The sequence below is a fragment of the Miscanthus floridulus genome, chromosome 8, assembly GCF_019320115.1.
Source record: "Miscanthus floridulus cultivar M001 chromosome 8, ASM1932011v1, whole genome shotgun sequence".
Lineage (NCBI taxonomy): Eukaryota > Viridiplantae > Streptophyta > Magnoliopsida > Poales > Poaceae > Miscanthus > Miscanthus floridulus.
The window spans coordinates 8,840,480-8,866,255 of NC_089587.1; the positions used below are offsets into that span (position 1 = coordinate 8,840,480).

The window sequence follows — 25,776 nt, forward strand, 5'->3', positions numbered from 1 at the left end:
CGGAAATGCTTGCTTCTGAGCGCGCCCTCCCGACGCTTGGCGCGCACACCCGCGTGGCTGTCCCACGTGCGCGGGGAAAGAAGGAAGCCCGTCCAATGTGTGCGGACGCCGAGGCCGGTGAAGAAGGCACTACTCGCGCTCGCCGCCACCGCTGGAGAAGGCACCGCCAACGCCCGATTTGCTCGCCTGCGCCTGCCCTCTCTCTTCCCCAACTCCGGTGGCGGTGGGTTCGGGCAGGAGACGGAGGTCGCCGGAGAGGGAGAAGAAACAACTCCGGTGGGTATAGAATGACCGACCGGCCGGGGGAGACAGGTAGGCCTGGCGGTGGGGATGGTCGACGGGCGGTTTAGGGGAGCTGGTGGCGGTCGTGGCGGCCGAGCCAGGTAGGGGCGGGGCGCTGCCCACTCTACACGTTGAATGAACCACACCTGCTAATTAACTCTCTTGCGCTTTCGTCCTCGTTTCACGCAAAAGGATCGATCCGAAGTTAACAGCCTCCCAGGTTGGCCCAGCCTTTTAAGCTGGCTCAGCTCTCCTCCAACTTCCAGTATGGTACTAAACTTCGCCGCTATAGTTTTTCCATGGCTACAGTACTCGGTGCTGCAGTACCCCGAATTCGGTCCGGCCCAACTTGGGCCAATGGGCTGGGCCTCACAGGCGCCATGGCCGGACTTCGTGGAGCTCGCCGGAGTTCGCCATGGCCGCTGCGGGAGGGGCGAGGGGAGGAGGAAGGGGAAGAAGGCGGTCTCCACCGACGGTAGGGGACCCTACCACTGGAGGCGGGGCGGTGGGCGCCGGCCGTGGGAGGTGATGGAGGTGGGGGCGAGGGCGCCGAGACGGATCCGGAGGCGCGTGGGAGGAGGCGGCGGGGGCGAGCGCGAGAGGAAACTTGGTCGCCAGAGCCGGGTGGGGCGAGGAGGTGGCGGTTGCGCACGTGTGCTGTAGTAGAAAGAAGATAAGGCGAGGAAGGAGGTGTGCGGACGTAATTTGTGGAGCATGCGCGGGCAGAGACTAGTAAAGTCCAATATTATTTGGTACCTAGATATTGGCCAATATAGTAATACTCTATATTATAATACCGTCATATTAGTATATAAAATAAATATAACCACGCTCTATGTATACTTGCATACATGACATACATTGGAGTAAGTACACCCTACACTTCGTTGGCCCATATACGACCTAAATCTTGAAATTCACACATTGGAGTAACTACACCCTACACGCATGCACGCGCACGCGCGCGCACAGAGACACATATACAAATATACACATACATATTATTCTTTGGCATTTGAGTAAAAAAATTTGAGAAACAACACCCATATGGATCTGTATTATTCTTTCTTCAATGACATGACGATGGTGGTGAACTTGGTCTTCTCCTTTTCAAGGTGCTCAGCAACAAGGCTCCTGAACTCAGTAATTAAACCATGCGTCAATTATGGTTTCTCCGAAATGGCGAACAATTAAAGACTTTAGTGCGGGTCTCGTGAACTTAGCAATATTCATGCTACTGCGGGCACTATCCTCAACATCATCACCTTCTGAATCATCGAAAGGATCCCAGTTCATCTCAAATTGTTTGATTAGATCCATGTTGAATAAATGGCTTTGCATGACAAGTTCTTTCACTTCTCCAACTGACGGCCCGTAGACTGGTAGATTGAAAGATTGTAGCTTTTCCTTGTCCACAAGGCCCTGTTATGATCAAAATTCTTTTAACTTCATGACTTCCTCCACAAAGAGAAAATAAGTAAAAAATACAACAATGCAATAATTTACAATATACAATTACCTTCAAAACAAGAGACTGTAACGATCTTGCAACCAATCCTAAAAGTTGATTGAGATCACCATTGTATACATCCTCATTCTTCCTCCCAAGAAATATAAGGACCATTTGCCCTCCATGCACAAGTTCTTCATGGCGCAGCTTCAAGAAGAGGGAGAAGTCCTTATGGAACTGCTTTTGGAATTGTTTCACCACAAAAGGTGTCGTGGTCTTTGTAATGTAAATGTTGTCTTCATTTAGATAAGTTTTTCTCCACGCCTCTAGTCCCTCAGGTTCCTACATAGATATCATTTCATAACATTATGATAGACATGTTAAGAGAACAGCAAAAAGATGGATACATCATGGAAGATATGTAAATAACTAAGGGGGTTGCTACAATATTGTCGATACGGGACCCACAGGATACCCCGCAAGGGAGAGAGAAGATATAGTTCAACTAGGATTCTTCCCATGTAAATCTTAGTAGTAGAACTATCAAGTAATCCTACTAGGAAATCTCATTGTAAACCGACTAGGACTCTGGCCTCCTGACTATATAAAGGAGGGCAATGCTCCTGTCAAAAGAGAGAACAGAGCAGATCATAATCAATTCAACGCAAAGGCTAAGGCCGACTGGACGTAAGGTTATTACTCGATCTACGATCGAGGGCCTGAACCAGGATAAATCGGCTGTCTCTTGCGTAAACCATCGAGTTCGGCATACGCCGAAGCCCGAACATACTGCCCCGGGTACCCCCGTGGCAGGCTATCGGTGGTAAAACATCGACAGCTGGCGCGCCAGGTAGGGGATTTCGGCGATTTTGCTTCCGAGAGCTCAATGGACCTCGACAACATAATTTTCCCGATGGGATCAACTTTCATCTTCGGCTCATGGATCTGCGAGGCAGACAACAACGGCAAGCTTCAAAGCCATCTCCTCGAAGATCCAGATCATCTAAAAGAAGTTCCTATTTCAACAACTGCAACGGATCAGCTCACCAGAAGATTCGCGCAGCTCATAGTATCCGAGTCAAATCGGATTTCACGACCACTCGTATCCGATTCGAATTCAAGCTCCAAGGCGAAGTTTTATCCGAGTGCTTTCAAGAAACCGAGTTTTTTTTGGCAAGATTCCAGAGCACAACCCAAAACAACTCGGATTACCCCCAGAATTCTCTCAAGAAGTCGAGTTCTTTTCCATTTAGGCTCGACAACATGACAAAATCCTATCAGGGACAGGTCAAAAGATTTTTCAATCCAAGATTCGGGATACCACTGACAGGAGCTCAGGAGGGTCTCGTGCTAACGATAACATCGCAGGACTGTATCATCCACTGGCCGGATTCCGTTCCCGAGGGTAGCGGAACCCAACTAGTCGGCACAACAACAACAACTATTTTACCTTACCAAGAAGGAGACTCGATCTATGACACCGAGGCATCCACTAAAGTTATCAGCGACTCCGACAGCATAAAAACTAACGCCAATAACAGAACGACTCATGCACGAGAAGTGCTCATGGTTCGATGACCGCGGTCACCATTAAATCCCCTGGAAGCACCCGATGTCAGATCATCAGATGAATCAGAATCCAACATATCACCCTTTGCCCAGGGCTACGACGAAGAAACAGATAGTCAGAAACAAGCTAGAGAAAGAAAAAACAAGTTGAAGCAAGGGCGCCAACACCGTGCTAGGCAGCGCAGGGAAGCTTGGATCAGATATGAGTCAGAATTGGTTGAGTACGACAAAAGAAAATCGCAACGAGAAGTCGAAGGAAGACGCACGGCGAATACGCCTTACAATAAGATTCGAGAAGCATTAGAAGAACTCGGAGCAACTTCGCATCCTGGTGAGAAGTATGAACAGCTCCAGGACTTGCTCCAATCGACAATCCTGAGAACGCATGAAGAGAAAGCTCGATCAAGACTACCCGCCAGATCAACAACCCACCGGCACGAAGATCAAAATCAAAGGAAATCCGCTTTCGAAAGACTTGGGCCGGGTGGAAGCCATGACGGAGGAAGTAGGAAGGAACATAATCAAGGCCACCGATTTGAACAACTAAGGAAGACTAGGAGCAGGGTACCTACCCAGACAACCTCGCAAGATTGTTCCCATCAGAACAACAGTTGGCCAGAGGAAGGCGCCGAATCTGAATTCAAAGAAACCAAGGCACACGACAGGTTCCCCTGCTTCGCGAACAGGCTCGTATTGGTGCGATTACCTCATAAATTCAAACCGTCTAATCACTCCAAGTATGATGGCAAAACTGAACCAAAGCAATGGCTCAGAATATATTCACAATCAATTGAACTAGCCGGAGGAGACGACGATATCAAAACCCTTTTCTTCCCCATGGCACTGGAGGCCATGCCCCTCCAATGGTTCGATAAACTAAATCCAGGATCTATCAGAAATTGGGAGGATTTGCAAAGAGCTTTTTGTGAGAATTTCGCAGGAATCATTACACACCCAATCACTCATGCAGAACTAAAAGGACTCAAGCAAAAGGGAGGTGAAAGTCTTAGAAACTACTATCGACGATTCAGCGAACTATGAGTTCAAGTGCATGACATAACCGAACGAGAAGTAATTGAAGCTTTCTCTCACGGAATCATGGCTAGATGGCAATTTCAAGACTTTTGCAAAGAAAATCCGAGAAATAATGAAGAATTCAGATATACAGTAGAAAAGATGATTACTGCAGAAGAAAAAACACGAGAGAGGTTCCCGGACAGAAGCAACCAAGACAACCCGGACAAGCAAAATCACCAAAATAGCAGACATCAAGAAAGAAAACGTAGACCAGACAATACTGTGGCAATGGCCGACAAATCAAAGAAGTTTCCCAGACCCAGAAGATACGATGACATTGAAAACATACGTTGCCCATTGCACCCTAGTGGGAGCCACACCATCGGAAATTGCTACACTTTCAATGATCGATACACAAGAAAAGATAGTAAGGAAAACACCAAAGAGGACAATCAGAAAAGAGAAGAAGACAACCATGAGGACAAAGGATTCCAAAAACCCAGGGGAACGGTAGCAGTGATTTTCTCAGGGGCTCCAGATTGCAGAAGCAAACATCAAGAAAAACTAGCACTACGGACCATTATGACAACAGAACCGGTCACACCAAGATACCTCAATCGGTCACAGTATCCTATCCAATTTACCAGAGAAGACCAATGGACTAGCGTGGGAAACGCAGGCCATTATCCATTGGTTCTAGATCCGACTATTGCTGGTATGACCGTCACCAAAGTACTAATCGATGGAGGAGCTGGACTTAACATCATCTTTTCAGAAACTCTAAGGAAAATCGGACTACAACTCGCCGAGATGATTATGCCAACAAGCACACCTTTTTACGGAATAGTACCTGGCAAAGCAGCCATGCCACTTGGACAAATTACTTTACCTGTTACCTTTGGAACTCCTTCAAACTACCGAACAGAGTTTATCAAATTTGAAGTTGCCGACTTCGATTCATCATATCATGCAATCCTCGGACGTCCAGCACTGGCCAAATTCATGGCAATACCACATTATCCGTACTTACTGCTTAAGATGCCAGGACCCAACGGTATCCTTTCTCTTCGAAGCAATTTAAAGCGTGCTTTTGACTGCGACGTTCAGGCGATCCAAATTGCAGCTAAAGCGCAAGCCGACAATGGAAGAAAAGAAATAGCCGCAATCGCCGCAGAAACAAGCCAAGAAGAATTAGAAATACCGGCTAAAAAGCCCAGCATCATCGCACCACCAAAAGAAGCCAACGTCAAGCAAATCGACTTAGGCACAGGCGATACCTCCAAGACAGCAACTATCAGTGCTCATCTCTCGGCAAAATAGGAACTCGCGCTCACTAACTTTCTTCGGGACAACAAAGATATCTTCGCTTGGAAGCCAGCCGACATGCCAGGAGTCCCAATGGAGTTGGCTGAGCACAGAATTGATGTTAACAAAAGCTCCAAACCTGTAAAACAACGGCTACGACGATTCTCACCCGACAAGAAGGCAGCAATTAAAAAGGAAATAACAAAACTGATGGTAGCCGGATTCATCAAGGAGATCCTTCATCCAGATTAGCTAGCAAACCCGGTCCTTGTATAGAAGAAAAACATAGACGAGTGGCGTATGTGCGTCGATTACACAGATCTCAACAAACATTGCCCAAAAGATCCGTTCGGGCTACCACGCATTGACCAGATAGTTGACTCGACAGCAGGATCTGCGCTATTATCTTTTCTCGATTGCTATTCAGGATATCACCAGATTGCACTAAAAGAAGAAGACCAGAGCAAGACATCTTTCATCACCCCGTTTGGTGCCTACTGCTACAAGACCATGTCGTTTGGACTAAAGAACGCTGGCGCCACGTACCAAAGAGCTATCCAGACTTGCCTTGGGAATCAAATCGGTGAAAATGTGGAGGCATACGTGGACGATGTGGTGGTGAAAACAAAGAACCCAGACACTCTAATTGAAGATTTAAAGCAAACATTCGAAAACTTGAAGAAATGGAGATGGAAATTGAACCCAAATAAATGTGTATTTGGAGTCCCCTCAGGACAACTACTCGGATTTTTGGTCAGTCAGCGCGGGATCGAAGCCAGCACCAAGCAAATTCGAGCTATAACAGAAATGGGCCCACCTAGAAGTGTCAAAGATGTGCAGAAACTAACAGGATGCATGGCGGCCCTCAACCATTTCATATCAAGACTCGGCGAAAAGGGGTTACCTTTCTTTAAACTACTAAAGAAGACAGACAAGTTCGAGTGGACAATACAGGCCGACGAAGCTTTCAAAAAACTTAAAGAATACCTCACTTCATCGCCTATCCTGACACCTCCAAAGAAAGATGAAGATATGATGCTATATATTGCGGCAACTCCTACCGTAATCAGCACAGCAATAGTCATAGAAAGAGAAGAACAAGGGCGCGTGTATAAAGTGCAACGTCCTGTATACTACATCAGCGAAGTACTGTCAGAATCCAAAATCCGATACCCGCATGTACAAAAACTACTCTACGCTCTACTCATTACCTCACGGAAGCTTCGCCACTATTTCGAAAGCCACAAGATTACCGTGGTGACAGATTTTCCACTCGGAGACATCCTACACAATAAAGATGCCATGGGGCGCATATCCAAGTGGGCAGTTGAAATTGGAGCTCTTGACATCAATTTCACCCCACGGAAAGCAATCAAATCTCAAGCCCTCACCGATTTCATGGCTGAATGGACAGAGATTCAACAGCCTTTATCAGATACAATCCTTGACCACTAGAGGATGTACTTTGACGGATCACTCAAACTAGGCGGGGCCAGTGTAGGCGTTCTCCTCATTTCTCCAGAAGGAAAACAACTCAAGTACATCCTTCAGATATTATGGCAAGCTACAAATAACAAAGCAGAATATGAAGCCCTCATCCACGGGCTACGAGTGGCGATTACCCTCGGAATAAAAAGATTACTCGTATACGGCGATTCAGCAGTGGTCATCAACCAAGTCAACAAAGATTGGGATTGCACCAAAGAAAACATGGGTACTTATTGTGCTGAAATACGGAAACTTGAAAAACATTTCCAAGGATTAGAAATTTTACATGTCCTACACGATTCCAACATTGCAGCAGATGTCCTTGCCAAGCTCGGATCAGACAGAGCAAAAGTTCCACCCGGCGTATTCATAGAAGAGCTATCAGTTCCCTCTATCAAACAACCCGGTGAAACAACACATGAAATTCAGGCTAAAGGCATTCAGATCTTGATAATCAACACTTCATGGACCCAAGTTTTCATTGACTATATCAAAGAAAATAAACCGCCAGCAGATAAAGCAGAGGCCACACAAGTTGTTCGCAGAAGCAAAAACTACGTTCTAGTAGGGGATAAACTCTACAGAAGAGCAGCATCATTAGGAGTACTACTAAAATGTGTCTCATTTGAAGAAGGCAAAGAAATCCTAGATGAAATACACTCAGGTTGCTGTGGAAACCATGCCGCTTCAAGGACACTGGTTGGCAAAGCATTTCGCACTGGATTCTACTGGCCAACCGCTTTGAAAGACGCAGAAGAGCTTGTTAAAAAATGCAAAGGTTGCCAAATGTTTGCAAGACAAGCCCACGTACCAGCTCACAATCTTATCTGCATCCCACCCGCTTGGCCTTTTTCCTACTGGGGGCTAGATCAAGTAGGACCCCTGAAAAAAGCAAAAGGCGGCTTCGAGTACATCTTCGTAGCAATCGACAAATTCACCAAGTGGATTGAATACAAACCACTCGCGAAGTACAGCGCAACCAAAGCAGTCGAGTTCATCCAAGACATTATGCACCGCTTCGGCATGCCCAATCGAATCATCACAGATCTAGGCTCCCCTTTCACAGCTACAGAATTCAAGGGCTGGGCACAAGACTGTGGTTTCAGTATAGACTATGCATCTGTTGCACATCCAGAGGCCAACAGACAAGTAGAAAGGGCCAATGGACTCATACTAGCCGGATTAAAGCCAAGATTATACGAAGAACTAGTGGACTATGGGTCCAAATGGATTGAAGAATTACCGAAAGTAGTATGGGGACTACGGACTCAAATAAGCAGAGCAACAGGCTACTCACCTTTCTTCCTAGTTTACGGGTCAGAGGCCGTACTGCCCGCCGACTTGATCTGGACATCCCCAAAGATAGAGCAATACGATGAAGGAGAAGCAGAACACATAATAAGATTAGAACTCGACAGCTCAGAAGAAATCAGAGTAAACGCTACCCTCCAATCAGCCAGATACCTACAAGGTTTAAGACGGCATTACAACAAGAGTACCCAACCTCGATCACTACAAGTCGGAGACTTAGTACTAAGAAGGATACAGAAGACTGACGGACGACATAAGCTACTCAGTCCATGGGAAGGTCCCTTCATTGTCACAAAAGTCACTGGACCAGGCACATACAAGTTAATAACCGAAGATAGAAAAGAAGTCAGCAATACATGGCACATCAGCCAGCTAAGAAGATTCTACACGTAGAAACAACTCAAGAAAAAACAGATATGCAAGCCACAAGGGACCAACGTTCACAATCGACGAAAAGCAATACTCTTCAACAACATATGTAGTAGTTTATACTCATGATCAATAAAGATGGCATTCATCCACAGCATGTCTTGTCATGACCTTCAACGAGTTGTTTTCATGAAACAAAAAGCTAAATGGCTAAAAACATGCCTGAGCATCCCGGCCGAGAGCAAAATAGCTGAAAAAATGCTTGAGCCCGCCGATGAGGGTAGCTAAAAGCTAACACCCGAAACAAAAAAGCAAAATGGCTGAAAACATGCCTGAGCATCCCGGCCGAGAGCAAAATAGCTGAAAAAACGCTTGAGCCCGCCGATGAGGGTAGCTAAAAGCTAACACCCGAAACAAAAAAGCAAAATGCCTGAAAACATGCCTGAGCATCCCGGCCGAGAGCAAAATAGCTGAAAAAATGCTTGAGCCCGCCGATGAGGGTAGCTAAAAGCTAACACCCGAAACAAAAAAGCAAAATGGCTGAAAACATGCCTGAGCATTCCCGGCCGAGAGCAAAATAGCTGAAAAAACGCTTGAGCCCGCCGATGAGGGTAGCTAAAAGCTAACACCCGAAACAAAAAAGCAAAATAGCTGAAAATATGCCTGAGCATCCCGGCCGAGAGCAAAATAGCTGAAAAAACGCTTGAGCCCACCGATGAGGGTAGCTAAAAGCTAACACCCAAAACAAAAAAAGCAAAATGGCTGAAACATGCCTGAGCATCCCGGCCGAGAGCAAAATAGCTGAAAAAATGCTTGAGCTCGCCGATGAGGGTAGCTAAAAGCTAACACCCGAAACAAAAAGCAAAATGGCTGAGTCGACCGAAATTTAACTTCAAAGACCCTCCAGCACTTCGTTCCGAAAAGCAAGAGGCTCGGGGGCTACATACAGATAGGAATACTTTTTCCTCAGAAAAGCACAAGCGCCATTCAAGAAAGCACTCGGATGCCGAAGTTTGTCAAGGCAACATTCTATACCGAGTCGTTTTACATAGCGCAGGCGAAAGGTTGTTAACACAAAGATCTACATCTAACAAGTCATAGCACGAACAAAGCACTCGACGGATCACAAAGGAGGAAGAAAAGAAAAGTACTCGACAAATCGAGGGGTCTCATCAGAATAACGCACAGAGTTGTTTTGCGGAGCAGAGACGGGAACAGGACAAAGTACTCAGCAAGTCAAGTAACTTCAACCGCACCCAGGCAAAGAATACATCAACAAAAATAAAGAATCTTCATTTAAAAAGGAGTGTAATATTACAAGGGGATGCTCAATCGAGTCAGGCGTTGTCATCAGAAAGGGAAATGTCAATATTTAGACTGTCTACAACCCTACTGGCTAGACCTTCGACCTCAGACTCCATCCTCTCAACGGCGTCAAGATATTCTTGGCTTTTAGCTTCTTCTGCTATCTTGGAGAGAGGCGCCTCTAGAGCAAGAACCCGGACCTAGGCCAGCACATTCTTGGTACATACTTGGGCACACCTCTTTGCGAACTCTTAGAAACAAGTCAGAATCCAGGGAATGAACTGCGCCCAAGATTGCCCGTCATCCGCTGGAGTCCGGAGGACATCGGCTACTGAACGAAAAGATTTCCACAAAACATTCCAATTCTCAGTAGCCGTCGCCAGCTTCCCGGACAAGCCTTCAATAGTTTTTTTGGGCCTGCACAAGATCTCTGTCAGCTCCGCGCCTAATCAGCTTAGCAAGGGCGAGTTCTTCCTCAGCATAAGTAATTACCTCCTCAGCTCTATTATGACTAGAACGGACAAGGGCCCTCATTTCATCAATACTCTCTGAGAGCTTCTGCTTCTCATCTCGGAGAGCTAGACAGGACACCCAAGAACAAGTCAACGGAAAAAAGAAGTCAAAATACAAGAAGAAACAGGCAGAACCCGCGGCACCTTTGCATTCATTCTTCGCAGACTCCACCGCAGCATCTCTCTGTTTCTCCATCTCCACTACCCGGGCGCGAAGGGCTTTCTCCTCCTTTTGGTGCATTTGACGCTCCGTCTCCAACTCAGCCCAGAGGAGGTCAAGATCGGCTTTCCGAGCATCCACCTCCGAAGACAACTTCCTCTCATTTTCAGATGAGAAAAAGAAGCCAGAATGATCACGAGAGAAAGACTGAGCAAAAAGAGGCAAAGAGAAACAAGGCGTAAGGATAGAAGAAAAACAAGCATGCAAAAGAGGAGTGGCAGTAAAACCTACCTGGAGCTTTTCACCAAAAGAAGTCACGAGGGTCGACAAGCTCCCCTAGGCTACGGTCAGCTCCGATAACCGATGAGTGGCATCGAACTGTTGCCACCACGTCACCGGAAAAGGAGGGGCCACTGGAAGCAAGAGAAGGGGAAGGAGAGGCCGGCTGGGGCAAAGAAGGAATGACCAAAGCAACCTCCAGGGAAGCTAGAGCCAAACCCTCAGAAGGACCCGGCACAACGGCCACAGTTACCTCCGGAGTGACCAAATCCGCAACTCCGCCAGGTAGCTCTGAAGCCCCCGCAGCGACTTCATCAACAGAATGTTGTGAGTCTCGATGCTTGGAACTCGTTGGCACGGCGGGAGGCAGAGAAGAAGTCAATGAAGAAATTAGAGAAGACGAAACACTAAAAAGTGATAAAGGAAGCACCAATAAAAACCAGAGGAAGGAAGATAAAAGCCAAAAAGATAAAGCTAGAATCTACTCACCCGACTACTTTTTTCTTCGCGAAGCCAAGAGAAAGCCTCGCAGGGGGAACCACGACGGCGAAGACGTCCCCCGCCACCCGGCGATGGGAGCGGGACAGCCGACAACGGAGCCACGGAAGAAGCCGGGGCTGGAGCCGTGGAAGAACTCCGCACCGGAGAAGCGGTACAGCTCGGGACAGAGGCAACCAAAGAACTCGACACCGGAGCTTCAGAAGAAGTCGGCGCGGGAGCCTCGGAAGAACTCACACCCGACCTCGATTACTTCAAAAAGTTCAAGACTAAAATTCAAAACAAAGAGGAGAAATTCAATGCAACAAGAATATAAAAAACAACTCACCGCCGCATGATGAGGGGGACTTCATCATCCTCTTCTTCCTCAGCCAACGAAACCAGAGCACCTGCTGAAAAGGAGATGAAAAGTACTCGGTTCAAGAGAGAAACATGAAAATAAAAGAACAAAGAGTATTAAATGTGCTCACCTAATAGCATGCTAGCAACAACTGGAGTACCTGAGGGAGTACTTGGTTTGCGAGGCTTCTTGGAGACAGGCAAGCCAGATGAAGACCCGTCCATTCGCCCCCTCTTCAGGACACTGCGAGGACCGCGAGGGACTAGACGAGGAACATATTCTTCATATACATCAACAAATCTGAAAGAAACCCCAGGAAGGGCTGTAAAGGTTTGAGACTTACTAATTGCAGAAGTACCAGCTAGACGATCCCCAGTCTCCGCCACGGTAGGGAGAACATCAAGGGGGATCAGATCGACAAAGTTCCACCCAAGCTCCTGCGAAAAAAGATAAAACACCGAGACAAGGAAAAGCTAAGCAAGAACGGATGCAGCAAGAGTACATAAAGAACTCAAACAAAAAGATAGACAACTCACAGCTGGGGGCGGGTTGATGGCCGAGAACTCAGAGACGGCAAGAGGAATGACGCTCACTCCTTTCAGCATCTTCTAGAGGCGCTCGAGTACCTCCTCACTAGTCAGCTCAAGAGCTGGGACCATGCGTGAAGGATCCTCGGCCCCAGAATACTCAAAGCCGAGATGCTCCCGCTCTTTCAAAGGCTGAACCCAACGACGAAGGAAGCTTGAAACAATACCAAAGCTGGTCAAACCCTACTGTTTCAGCATGCTAATCCTATCAAGGAGTGGCTGGATCGCTTGAATCTCAGCAGGTGACTCAAGTTTCTTGTCCCATCGGTCATTCACCACAGGACCAGATCTGGAGTGAACGACAAGAGAAGGGATCAAATTGGCAGCGTAGAACCACTTGGCACGCCAATCTTTGATAGAATCAACCAGGTCATAATAAAAAAACTTAATTTTGAGACCCTGGCGAAACTGAATCCCGCAACCGCCGAGGGCGCTGGTTTCTTCACGGCGGGGTTGAGGTTTCAGACGAAAGAAAAAGCGAAAAAGAGATAGAGAAGGAGGGATCCTAAGGAAGGCTTCACAAAGGTGAACAAAAACAGAAAGATGGAGAACAGCATTGGGGGTTAGATGGTTCAGACTAACCCCGAAATAACCAAGAAACTGATGAAGGAAGGCGGAAGCAGGAAGACAAAGTCCAGCGTGGACAAAGGAAACAAAAAGGACAATCTCACCAGGACCCGAAGCCGGAACCCGATGCTCGCCCGGAACTCTCCATTCAGCGATGACTTTGCTTTGGATCAAGCCGTCGCTAACGAGCTCGCGCAGCTGGTCTTCGCTTGTTGTTGGAGCCGGCCAAACCTTCTGAGCTACCCTCATGGCCATGAACTCCTGGTTTTCAATCAAAGACAGGGATGACTCCTCGTCCACGAAGGTCGCCTGAGATTTGCTTGCGGTTTTCTTCTTTCCCATGAACTGGTAGAAGCAAAAAAGGCACTAAGGAAGATGAAGCTAGAATGATGGTGCTCGGGTGATGGCGACAATGACGGCGGCGGATTTCTGAGAGCTAGGGTTTAAAGGCAAGAGCTGGGCGACAAGGGAAAGGAAGATAAAAGGTCTTTAAATAGATTTTTCAGTGATACAAACGGCCCATAAAGCCCGTTAAAACACAATGTGGGAACGCAACGGTCCATTTACCGACGTAGCTAAAACGACGGAGGGCACGAATCCTCACAACGGTACAAACCAATGGGCAGATTTTAGACTTATCCGTCCAACGCCACGGCAGGGTTATCAGATTGATACAAGAACAACCCGTCAAACCAAGAAGAAAGAAAGGGCTACCTCACGAGGAACAAAAGAACCCGGTTATGTAAGAAAGAACTCGGTAGTCTCATGAATGACAGGGATCACAACAGAAAAGTCAAAGACAACTCAGAAGACAAGATTCGTTACATTACAAGCGACTTCAAAAATAGAAGATTACAAATCTTATAAGACCCAATGAACTCGGCACCATGAAAAGCAAAGTAGCAAAGAGGAACACAGACACGACTAGGCTCTGGAACGACTACGTGTCCCAAATTGCTACTCGGAAGGACAAACCGCCATCAGTTACATTGTTTTCTTCAAAGGACGGACGCAGTGCATCCAAGGCGGAAATCGACAGCACGACAGGGCAACATGGAGCATAGAAGGCTGGCAGGCATCTATCTACCCAAGACCGATGTGATGCTAGATATGGTGTTGATCTGCACCGGACGGTCTCAAGACAGGCAACGAGGATCAACACAGAACTGCCGGATGAAGGAACAAAGCCCACATCACAAGACTTCCTCCAACTACCACCACGTACATCCTGGCACAATGCTATCATGGGATTAGCCTACCTCTAATCCCTATCACAAGACTTCCTCCAGCTATGACAAGACACACAGGAACTACAAAACATGCCCGGGGGCTGCTCTACTTCACAAACTACCATGTTCATGACCACCAAGGTTTCAACAGAATATCCAATGAATGAAAACAAGCACTCCAGGATAGTATTTATAGACCAAAGGATTGGCGCACATGGACTAGGAGTACCAACGAAATAAGCCTAACAAAGGACACAGTGAAAAGACAAGACTCAATAATAGATGACTCAGGCGAGAGGAAGCAGTACTCGAAGACGGGCATATTCGGAAGAATATACCAGCACAGTACAACCCGTGAACAAAAGGCATTTACACTCAACCACCACCATACAACTACATCTGGCAACAGCAGACCATCAAAGAATACGCCAGGACCTCGCATCCGATTTCTTCCTGAACAAAACAACACGGATATACGCTCGGAGACTCGACCAGCACCATAGCCTAATCAACACTAAGCTAGGGAACCCGGTTTTCATTTCAACTACTTCCGGAGGCTCGGAACCAAAGACAAAGGACCAAGAATACAAGAAACTCAAGACTACAATGACGATGATACATCAAGACTCTTCATCCGACTTCTTTTCTAAAGAGAAGAACTCAGAGAAAGCGCGGAGCTGCGGGATAAACCCAAAAGCACGAGGCTCGTACACTCAGTGAGTGCAATTTCACCAAAAAGGAACCCGGACATAAGTTCGGAGGCTGCATGCCGCAAAACTACTCGGATGATGGTTTAATCCAAGACTAAAAGGCCGCTTCGGAAGGATGCCGCGAGACTACTCGGACGATGGTTTAATCCAAGTCTTGGGGACTACTTCAGAACACAAATTTTCAAACAACATAAAGGATCAAGACCCTCCAACTTTTTGTTCCAAATAGCAAGAGGCTTGGGGGCTACACTTAGTGAGTGCGCTTTTTCGACACAGACCATTTCAAGACATTACGACAAAAAGAACCCGGAACGAGCCATATTCGAGTTCTTTTTGATAAAACTTCAACGAACAATCGGAACAACTTCAAGACAAGATCCTCCAGCTCCTTGTTCCAAATAGCAAGAGGCTCGGGGGCTATAACCAGATGGATGTATTTTTTCTTCAGAAAAGCACTCACCACTCAAAGATCCTAAGAAGCGCTACAAGGTTTCACTCCAGAAAGCACTTGGATGACATCTTATTCCTACTCAACAAGACTTGAAGGGGCAAAGCGAGACTTTCAGAGCTCAACCATGAAGTGCTCGGGGGCTTGTCGATACGGGACCCACAGGATACCCCGCAAGGGAGAGAGAAGATCTAGTTCAACTAGGATTCTTCCCATGTAAATCTTAGTAGTAGAACTATCAAGTAATCCTACTAGGAAATCTCATTGTAAACCGACTAGGACTCTGGCCTCCTGACTATATAAAGGAGGGCAATGCTCCTATCAAAAGAGAGAACAAAGCAGATCATAATCAATCCAACGCAAAGGCTAAGGCCGACTGGACGTAAGGTTATTACTCGATCTACGATCGAGGGCCTGAACCAGGATAAATCGGCTATCTCTTGCGTAAACCATCGAGTTCGGCATACGCCGAAGCCCGAACATACTGCCCCGAGTACCCCCGTGGCAGGCTATCGGTGGTAAAACATCGACAAATATTCCCAAGTAACTTTGAACCGTTTATTTAAATGTTGGTTACTACATATTACCTTGGAGGTAATAAAATAAATATATAAATTATTTCCTAATCCTAGGGAATAGTTGCTCTCATGTGTATATCTCTAAATTTAGGACGTATAAGGCCCAACGAAGGGTACTTAGATGGAGTATATGATCATACTAGACCATCTAGGATAGTATATTTGTAAAGTATGTAAGTATACATAAAGTATGTGGTTATACCCCTTTTATATACTACTGTAATAGTACTATAATAATATATTAAAAAATATGGGCTCTATTAGAAAAATTTCACGTATTAAGATTTGGAGTATCTTGAAATAAGTATATAAACATACTCACACTGACAAATGAGTATGCACACATACACAATGTGATTTATTGAAGATGGGAGTAACTTCTCCTGGGAGTAGAAAAAATACACCCGATATATATATATATATATATATATATATATATATATATATATATATATATATATATATATATATATATATATATATATATAAAAGGAAGTAGGCATATGTGATAGAAAACGATCGACCAAATACATAATTAGATCTATTGATAGATGTAAGGTCTCATACGTGATTGTTTGAACATGTAATTATTTAGTGGATTGAACATGACTTTATTTTCGAATTCAATTCATTTTGCATGGTAATTACAAAAGTATACCTTGTATGCGCCCGAATAAACAAAATATACAACGTCTTCCCATGATTGAGCTACTTTAAAACATAATTCTTCTGGAGAAAAAAGACTTCTGCTAAAGTCGTGCACTTGTAATATAATTTTATCTTAATAAAAGAAAATTAAGAATTTTCATAAATCATTCTATAGCTGTTTTCATTTTTTGGTTGACTTGTTTGGCCTAAAAAATGTTTCTCATAAGTCCAAAAAACCATCCAAATTCATGGTTCGGGAAGTATTTTGTCATATAATTTTTTCGCATACATGCTCGAGTAAAACTCCATTTTTTCTTAACAAAACACATGTTCAAAATTAGGCTCTATTTTGGAATTAATAGACATTTGTCATAAAATTTGGGCTTGTTTCCAATGTTTAAATTTATTTTCAAAATAAAACTTAATTTTGAGATTGCCATTTATTAAGGAAACTTGGATTTCACTTTATCACATATGACAAAATACTAATTTTTGAACCATGCATAGATATGATTTTTCCTGTTTTTTTTTTTGGGGGGGGGGGGGGGGGGGGGAGGGATTTGGGTCTAAATAGCTTAAACTCAAATATAGAATTATAGGAAGAATTTCAGTTTTAAATCTGTACAACCTATGATGCCAGGTATAATAAATCTATAAATCTCAACCTATAACAAAACCAAAGTTTATCGGGTACAGTAGGTACGTCCGGTGTTTCTGCTTGCCTTCCATGCGAGACAGATAGCCAGATAGGTAAGGAAGTAAATCGTTGGCTTAAGTTAGATAGTTTCCTTTTTTTGGGGTTTTTTTTATTCAGGCCATTACAATTCTCTAAGTTTTGAGAAACACCATTACAATTCGTCTATTTGGAGATCTGCCATTATAATTTCATGTCTCCTCCATTCATGCCATTTTCTACACCTTTTATGTATATGGACCCACTGGCACCCGCGTATGCGTACAAGAACGTCTACTCGCGTTAAGTCTCTGCCTCCTCCGTTACACTGAGGCCACGCCGCCGTCGCTCTCTGTTTCTCCCGTCCCCATTCCCCTTCTTCCCTCTGCGACGATTGAATGCGGCGGCACCTCGGCCTTGGGCCGCATCCAGGACACCAACGAGCAAACGCAGGACAGGGCGGCAGGCCATCTCTGGCAATGCGGTGAGCAGCGTGGCCGGCAGTGCTCGCGAACTGCGGCAATGGCGAGCGCACGGTGCACTACGGCAATAGCGAGAGCACGACGGGCTACGGGTCGACGAGCACAGCCTGCGCAGCCAGCAGCACGACTGCCGACACGACGTGGGAGTCCGCGTGCGAGACGGACGCAGGTGGGAGGCCTGAGGCCGCGTGCAAGATGGACGGACGTGGCCGCCGGACTCGCTGACGGGCGCCAGGTGCGTCCTCCATTCGTCCCTGGCGGCACGGCCCAGGATACGACCCCACTTATTGGTCATGTGGTGCTCCCCGTGGTGGTCGAGCTGCCGCTGCCGTAGCTCGCGAGCGTCGCCGGCCACGCTGCTAGCCGCGTCCCTACAGGAGCTGCCTACCGGAGGTGCTCGCCCCACAGCCTGTGCGCTCGCCCCTGCCTTGCCACGTCCGCTGGCACAAACTCGCCGCCGCCATTGAGCCACCAGACGGAACTCGTGTATGAGCCACCGCTCGGGATGGAACTCGAGGTCACGCTCCGCGGGGTCGCAGGTGACGCGTACGCGAGCGCCGACCGCGTTGACACCGCCGGGGCGGAGGAGGGCGCGGCGGAGGGCGTCTTCTTCACCTAGCCGTGGTGAGAAGGCCGACGACAAGGCATAGGGCCCACACGCCCATCTCCATCGCCCACCTCACCGTCTCCATCTCAACCTGCTGCGTACATCCACGCTGCTCTACGAGACCGTCACGCAGCGCCTCTTCCCCAACGGCTCCGCGCTTGAGCTCGCCGCGGACCTCGAGGTCTTCATCTCGGTGCGCGCGTGGGAGACGGTCGTGTACACCCGCATCGTCTCCGTGGCCATGAAGAACTACAAGGAGCTCTTCCTCGAGCTCGACGCCGACTGCTTGAACGCCTACGTCGCCGACGTCAAGTCTGGAAAGAAGTGGATTGCCATGGGCGCGCTGCTCCCACACGAGAATGGCGGCGACGTGGCCGACCTGCAGTGGCAGCAAATGGTCACGACATGCGGGCGCTCGGCAAGCTGAGCAACTATGTCACAGTGTGTTTAGGAGCATGTCCGCCCTACCCATGGACGTGTGCATGGCCCTAGGCGTTTGGAGATCCTGACGCTGCCGATGAGCACGCTGCCTCCGATCTTGGGGTGTCGGTCGCCGGCGGTGCCGCCTAGCGTCACGTGGTGGAGGATGGAGATGTTGTTGCCCACGACGGTTGTCTCCCTGATGACAACACCCGTGGCGTGGTCGAGCAGGATCCCCTTGCCGACGGTGGCGTTCGAGTGGATGTCTGACGGCGAAGACGTGGGACTGGAGCGCCAGCGCCAGCGCGCGGCAGATTTACGCCCAGAGCACGTGCATGATGCGGTGCACCTGCACGGTGACCCAGGCGAGCACGCGGGGTATGGTGACGAGCGCATGGGGCCAGCAAGCGCGAGGGCCGATGGCAATAGCTGCGACCGTGTCGGCATCGCCACATCTACATGGAGGCCAGCAGCCGGGGCCTTGGCAGGCTCCTCCGTGCGTGTCTGAGGCGTCCACAAACGGGACCGGCTGAGCCAGTGTAGCTGTTCCACGAACAAGCTAACCCAGCTGCTCCATGTCCTAAGGCATGGCCTCCGCGGCGACCTGCAACAGTGCCCCACTAGTGGCCACTCAGCGCTCGCGCTTGCTGGCGTGGATGGCAGTGGCTACAGCCTACGAAGCCAGTGCTTACGTTCCGTTCGCACGCGCAGGCCGCCAAGGGCGAGCGCTGCCGCTCTGGCTCGCGCGCTGGCCGCGTGGGCAAGTGCTCCTCCACCGCAGGCGAGCTCGTTCTAACGGAGCAGCCGGATCCTTAACGCCTATACGCGTCTGTGTATGCATATACGTCTGACAGTGGACCTATATACGTGGCTGGTGTAGGAAATGACATGAATGAAGGAGAGATGAAATTATAATGGCAAATCTCCGAATAGGCGAATTGTAATGGCGTTTCTCAAAACTTCTAGAATTGTAATGGCCTGAATAAAAAAAACCCTTTTTTGTATGCTAATTATTTTAATTACATAATTATTACGTCTACCAAAAAAATCAAGGGTTGTGATTTGGAGCTCTTACCATACTGTAGCAAACCCTTTCTTAACATTGATAAATAACCAATTTAATCAGTGATTCAAATACCTGTGAGCGCCAATGAAGGCCGTATGAAGAGTGGAATAGGTGGACACTTTCACGAGGAAAAAGCCTGTTGTAATAGGATTCTGGTAACCCTTGAATATAGTACGTAGATGCGCCCTTTCACCTGTTATATTTGGCCTTTTGAACTTCTCAATTGACCGAAATAATTCATTAAAGTCGTTGCCGGGAAGGTCATTTAAAGAGTAAATTTGTTGTGGCCACGGCGCGGCCTCAAGGTGGCCACGTCGTTCAAAATTTTCCTAAGCGTCAGATCCTCAATCCAACGGTGCTGCTGCTCTTCCCATGCCAAATATATACCGACTGAAACCCTAGCTCCACATTCCAAATCCACTTCTCCTCCCTCTCGCTCCTCTCTCAGCGGCGGCTGGGGCTGGGGAGGCCCGACTCCCGAGCCAGGGCTCGAGCGGCGGCGCTGGTGGCCCCAGCGCAGTGGCCTCCACGCGTGCGGCTTCCAGTGCAGCTGGCGCGGCGGCACAGGAGGGCCCTAGGCGCGGCGGCTCTGGCACCGTGGCCTCCGGGCCCCGTGTGGAGCTGGCGCGGCGTCGGCGGCTCTGGCGCCGTGGCCTGCGACGCAGTGGCACACTCGCACGGCTCCAGGCACCGTGGCCTCCGAGCCCCGTGTGGAGCTGCCACGGCGTCGGCGGCTCTGGCACCGTGGCCTGTGGCGCAGTGGCACAGTCGCACGACATCCCTAGCACGGCGGCGCCCCGGCCCAGACAGTTCCAGCGAGAGAACCCTAGCGCATCGGCGCCCTGTAGCGGGTGGCGACCAGCGCGGGAGGCCTCCGGCGCGGTGCCGCACTGGCCCTGAGCGGATCTGTTCTCCAACGTGGGAGGCCTCCAGCGCGAGGGCGATGTTGCCTTGTTGGGACCCTAGCGCTGGTGGCGCACCAGCGCGGACAGCCTCGGCTCGAGCGGCCCCTCCGTTCCGTCTTCCTTGCCGTTCTGCTGGCTGCGCCAGGTGAGCCGCCCGGCCTCTCTCCATCCTTACTTTTCCATTCGTTTCCCGCCTATCTGCTGCAGCTCACTGGTGGCCTGCTTCTCCGTGGGGCGTCTGTAGCTGTTGGGGGTAAGGAGGACGCCAGATCTGTATTGTGCGGCCAAGACCCGGCGAGGCACCCCCTGGCCCGGCGGAGCACCGGGGCGGCGGTCGGCCTCCGGCGGTCTTCCATGGTCGACTAGGGCCTAGGGCGCCCCCCGTGCAGCGGTGGGCACACCCAGGCTGTGAGGTTTGCTAATCCAAGATTCGAGCTGTGGGGTTGTACGCGATCTGGCCCCAGTTGGTGAGTAGCTAGCTGTGGAGGCACGCTTGCAGGCCATGGCAAGGAAGAAGCTAGGCAGACGAATTGATGGACGCTGCCTGCGTAGCAGTGCTGTTGCCATATCAAGGTATTTTGATTTTACTTTTTTTCATGTATACGGCTAAAGCTTCTTTGCCCTGATGCATAGGCAGAAAGGCTTCGCCTGCAATTTGGCTACAGGCTGTGTGCCATGCTTCGTGGACTGGTATGGTTTATGCTAATGATGCTTTTGGGAGCAATTATTAATTTGGACCACGCTTGATTTCTTACCAGCCTAATCTCATGCTTGTTGCATCCATTTTTTTTTGCATTGACTGGGCACCTATGGAAGAAAAGCCTCTGTGCATGACCATAGTGGATTTCTTACTAGCTTTTTGTTGGTCGCTCTTTAGGAGTTGGCTTGCTGGTTTGTCAATTTATGAAATTACTTTCCATTTCTAAATAATATTTATAACCATAGGTGAATGACAGCAATGAAGCAATACAGAAAAAACAGGCGATGAGACTTCCAGCTAACACTGTTCCTCTAAATTTGAAGAGATTAGGTGACTGCTAATATCACCTCTTTCTTTTTGTTTCAATTTTGCAGCCTAATGAGCTAAAGGGAGGAACTTTATTCCCTTTTGTTGGTTTAGAAGTGTGAATCCGTAGGATGAACTTTATTGTTTTGTCTGAACAAGGATTAGCTTTAGTTTCTTGCTGTGAAAAGGTGAATTCAAATTCAAACTTTAATTCTCTTGCAGAAGCATATCTAGACATTATTTTAGAAATGTTGCCTACCTGCCAATAAAGTTATTCTATGTCATATAACATATGTTTTCCTTACTAAAATAAAGATACATTGCGATTTCTTTTCTCTTGGATTGTTCAAATGGATGGAAACTGTGGTTTGCCTTGCCACCAGTTTTGTCCCATCAAATGTTACATTGACTGTTGCGTTCCTCACACGAAATCCGAGTTGTACAGATGTAGGCAATTTTCAGTTTGTTTGTTCCAAGCTTCGCTTTATATAACACAGAAAGGCTGTAAGATTAATTGATTGCTCTCCTTTGATAGATAAAAAAAATCTTTTATTGATTTCTAATCTTTATGCATGGAGGAACTATGTAATACCAATACCAATCACTCCAGTGCCTATGCGACCCGGCATCGAAAGTGGTGACTTGCAGTCGACCACCATTTGCAGCTCAAGGTACCACCTGTGCCTCTCCCCTATAAGTTATCTTGCCTTAGCAAGAATGTGTTCCTGACCCAAAGGTAGCATATGCTATTTCCTAGACAATTTGTCATCAAACAGTTTAGATTCGTTGAACTGTTTGATGAAATGTCAGTATAGTGTGTTCCACTGTTTTCAGTTACATTTAAATTGTTGCTGCGTGCTCGAAACCAATTTTTCTTAATATAAGTTTGCTAAGTTCTTTCGTTGTTTCAAAATGGAGCTACAGTTGTAAAGTAGTTCAACCGAGGAATCCAGGTATCTGTTAAGCCTTGGTTAGTAATTTTAAAGTTTGTACGGATGTCCTTCAACACATGCTACAAATGCAGTTCTGTTTCGAATTTGTTGACAAATTTTTATAGTCCTTTAGCTGTATACATGAAGGCTAAAAAGTTCGCTTTTGGTGGTTGCAGATCCTAGAGAAGGAGGTGTTATGGACCTTGAAGTTGATGGAGGACAGTCTCCACGAGGTGATCGTTGTTCTCAAATTATCCTCTATTGCATTCCATGCTTTTTTTACTTTAGCAACTATTCTGTTCAGTATTTCTCGGAGAGTAGCATTAGATTGGCCAGTATGTCTGGTTGCCTGTTGCACCTTCTGCTTTGTACAAAACATTTATTTTTAGCTTCCATTCAAATAATACAAATGAAAATGGGTCCGAGAGATGTCTGGTGCATCATGCAACCAAAATTAACCTGTGGCCTTAAAGTGATAAGAGGAAATCTTTCCTACAACATTTTTCAGTGTTATTTAGCTGCTCCTATGTTTGTGCATAATGGGCTAATGACTGCGTTGATGTCTTATTTAACTGCTCCCGTGTTCACCTCTGCTTATATGATTTCCCCCCAATACTGCAGTGTTGGCTAGATTATCCCGTTTAATAGACTTGTGGCTGGGGAAAACTATGGACCCTGCGGTTCAGATGGTCTTGTAAGAAATACACTTGCGGCTGACATTATGTATGGTGGGAAAACAATGAATCTTCCTGCGATTCAGCGACTGGCTTCTATTTTTTTGGTCATTTTTCCTTGGTTTGTGATTGCGTTCTGTGCTATATTTTTGTGGCGATCTTTTTATATACTGTTTGGGTTGCCAGATAAAATAATTTGTTATCTCAGCATTATTTCATTTCTCAAACAAAATCGCAAAGATGTTATCACGCGCGCATGGGCGCGCGCAAATTACTAGTTCAAGAAGAATTGAAGTTCCACGTAATCATCTCCACTAGATTAACACAGCTCAACAATGGTGCTTATAACACGAGATGAAGAGCAATGTGTTTGGTCCTGCAGCGCATCCTAGGTCGCCAATGATCATAGTTTTGGAGTGAAGAGTTGTGTACACTTCTTTTATGGCATTCTCAACCACCGGCCTGGTCTCACTAAAAAATATTTCCTAATAAAATCCACAAAGAAGAAGAAATCATTAGGTGATATAGGTTTTTTTTATATTTTTTATATTTTTTTATTAAATATTTTAATAATAACCACGTCTAATTTTTTTTTTTTGCGGATCTAACCCTTTTGGTCGTCCCAGTCCGGCTGGCGTGACCAAAAAAATGCTGTCTGCGCCACAGGTGACGCATGTGGCGTGACAGCGTTATTTGGTCACATGACTAAAAGGGTTAGATCTACAGTTTTTTTAACGCGGTTATTATTAAAATATTTAATAAAAAGATTAAATATAAAAAAAATCCCCGTGATATATGGGTCTCCCATCCTTCCATCGGAAGAAGAACAATGAAACCAAATTGATATTTGCAGTAAGTTATTGGATAAGGTCAATGGATGGTACTTAACTGGCATCAAGAATCACACCAGATTAATACGATTTCACATTATCAAAGGCATAGCAGCAATCACAACAAAACATGGACTTAACTAATGTTCTATATGCTTTTAAGAAAAGACTAATTTTATATACGTTTCAAATACGTAAAAGACAATAAACTATGGTTGCAATGGTTATTAACACTAACATTACCAACATATCAATTGCTTACAAACTTGGTGCATGCAAAACATGAGAAATGCATGTTACATAAAACATAGTTGTGTCCTAGAAAAAGGGATAGAATAATCACTTGACGCCTAGAATTGTTGGAGTAGCTCCATTCTCCTTCCCCTTCAGCCATATGAAAATATGTATTCATTTCTATGAGGACGAGCTTGGGATTATATTCACGCCCTAACTTGCTTCGGTAGCAATATCGAATCAGTTGTCTGAATACCATCTCTGTGAGGTACTATTTATACTACTCTAGGCAGGGGACCATTGCATGATGAAGCCGTTTAGTCAAATGATCTTGTGGCGGTGGTGTGGTTAACGAGTCCTGGAGCGTTGGATCGCTCGCCAACACAAACAGTGTCTCCTTTTCATTGTCCTGCAGCCTAGCTAGGATTGATGAGCCCTGTAGCAACTTTTCTTTGTCGAGCAACTATTGGCCAAGCAGTACTCTTGTCTCCATATGTCTTCTTTATATCTTATTTGTCTCCGTGTGTCTTCTTTATATCTTATTCAGTTATATGCTACTATGTGATCCTATATCAATAAATGTAACAATTAACTAAATTTTCTTAATTTTATAAGTAAACATGTTATTAATATTCGCATATGCTCTAAAAAGTTGAGTATTTTTAATATTAGGCTATTGAAACTTAGGCTGTCCCTAACGGGATGAATGAAATCGCCAGCGTCCGGAGCTTAGCGCGCTGCTCTTTTCTCCTCCTGTCCAATAAGAATCCTCGATTTAGCAACTGTTGGGGACGCCCTTAGCATCTCCTATAGCAGCCCGCTATCTGCTACGCAGACACTAATCCACTATTGTCAATTGTTGGATAGCTGGTCAATACTAAGGCTGTGTTTAGTTGGGTGAAATTTAGAAATTTGGTTATTGTAGCACTTTCGTTTTTATTTGGCAATTAGTATTCTATCATGGACTAATTAGGCTCAAAACGTTCGTCTCGCGATTTCCAACCAAACTGTGCAATTAGTTTTTTTTCGTCTACATTTAATGCTTCATGCACGTATCGCAAGATTCGATGTGATGGCTAATGTAGCACTTTTTTAGAAAACTTTTTGAAACTAAATGAGGCCTAAGTCACCAATAGTGTTGGTTCTGAAGTTTACATGTCCTTTTGTCCTGGAGCCTTGGGTTGATGAGCTCTCCGTAGCCTCTTTCTGTTGTCGAGCTAGCCGAACACCCTTGCAGGACAACAAATTCAACGCTCCTCCCTTGTCGTTGTCGACCAGCAATTGGCCGAGGAGCC

General features: G+C 46.6%; 1 pseudogene; it reads right to left on the minus strand.

Annotated features, from left to right (window-relative positions):
• Positions 1-1,340: 1,340 nt before the first annotated feature.
• LOC136475655 (benzoate O-methyltransferase-like) lies at positions 1,341-24,686 on the minus strand (annotated as a pseudogene).
• Positions 24,687-25,776: the final 1,090 nt, after the last annotated feature.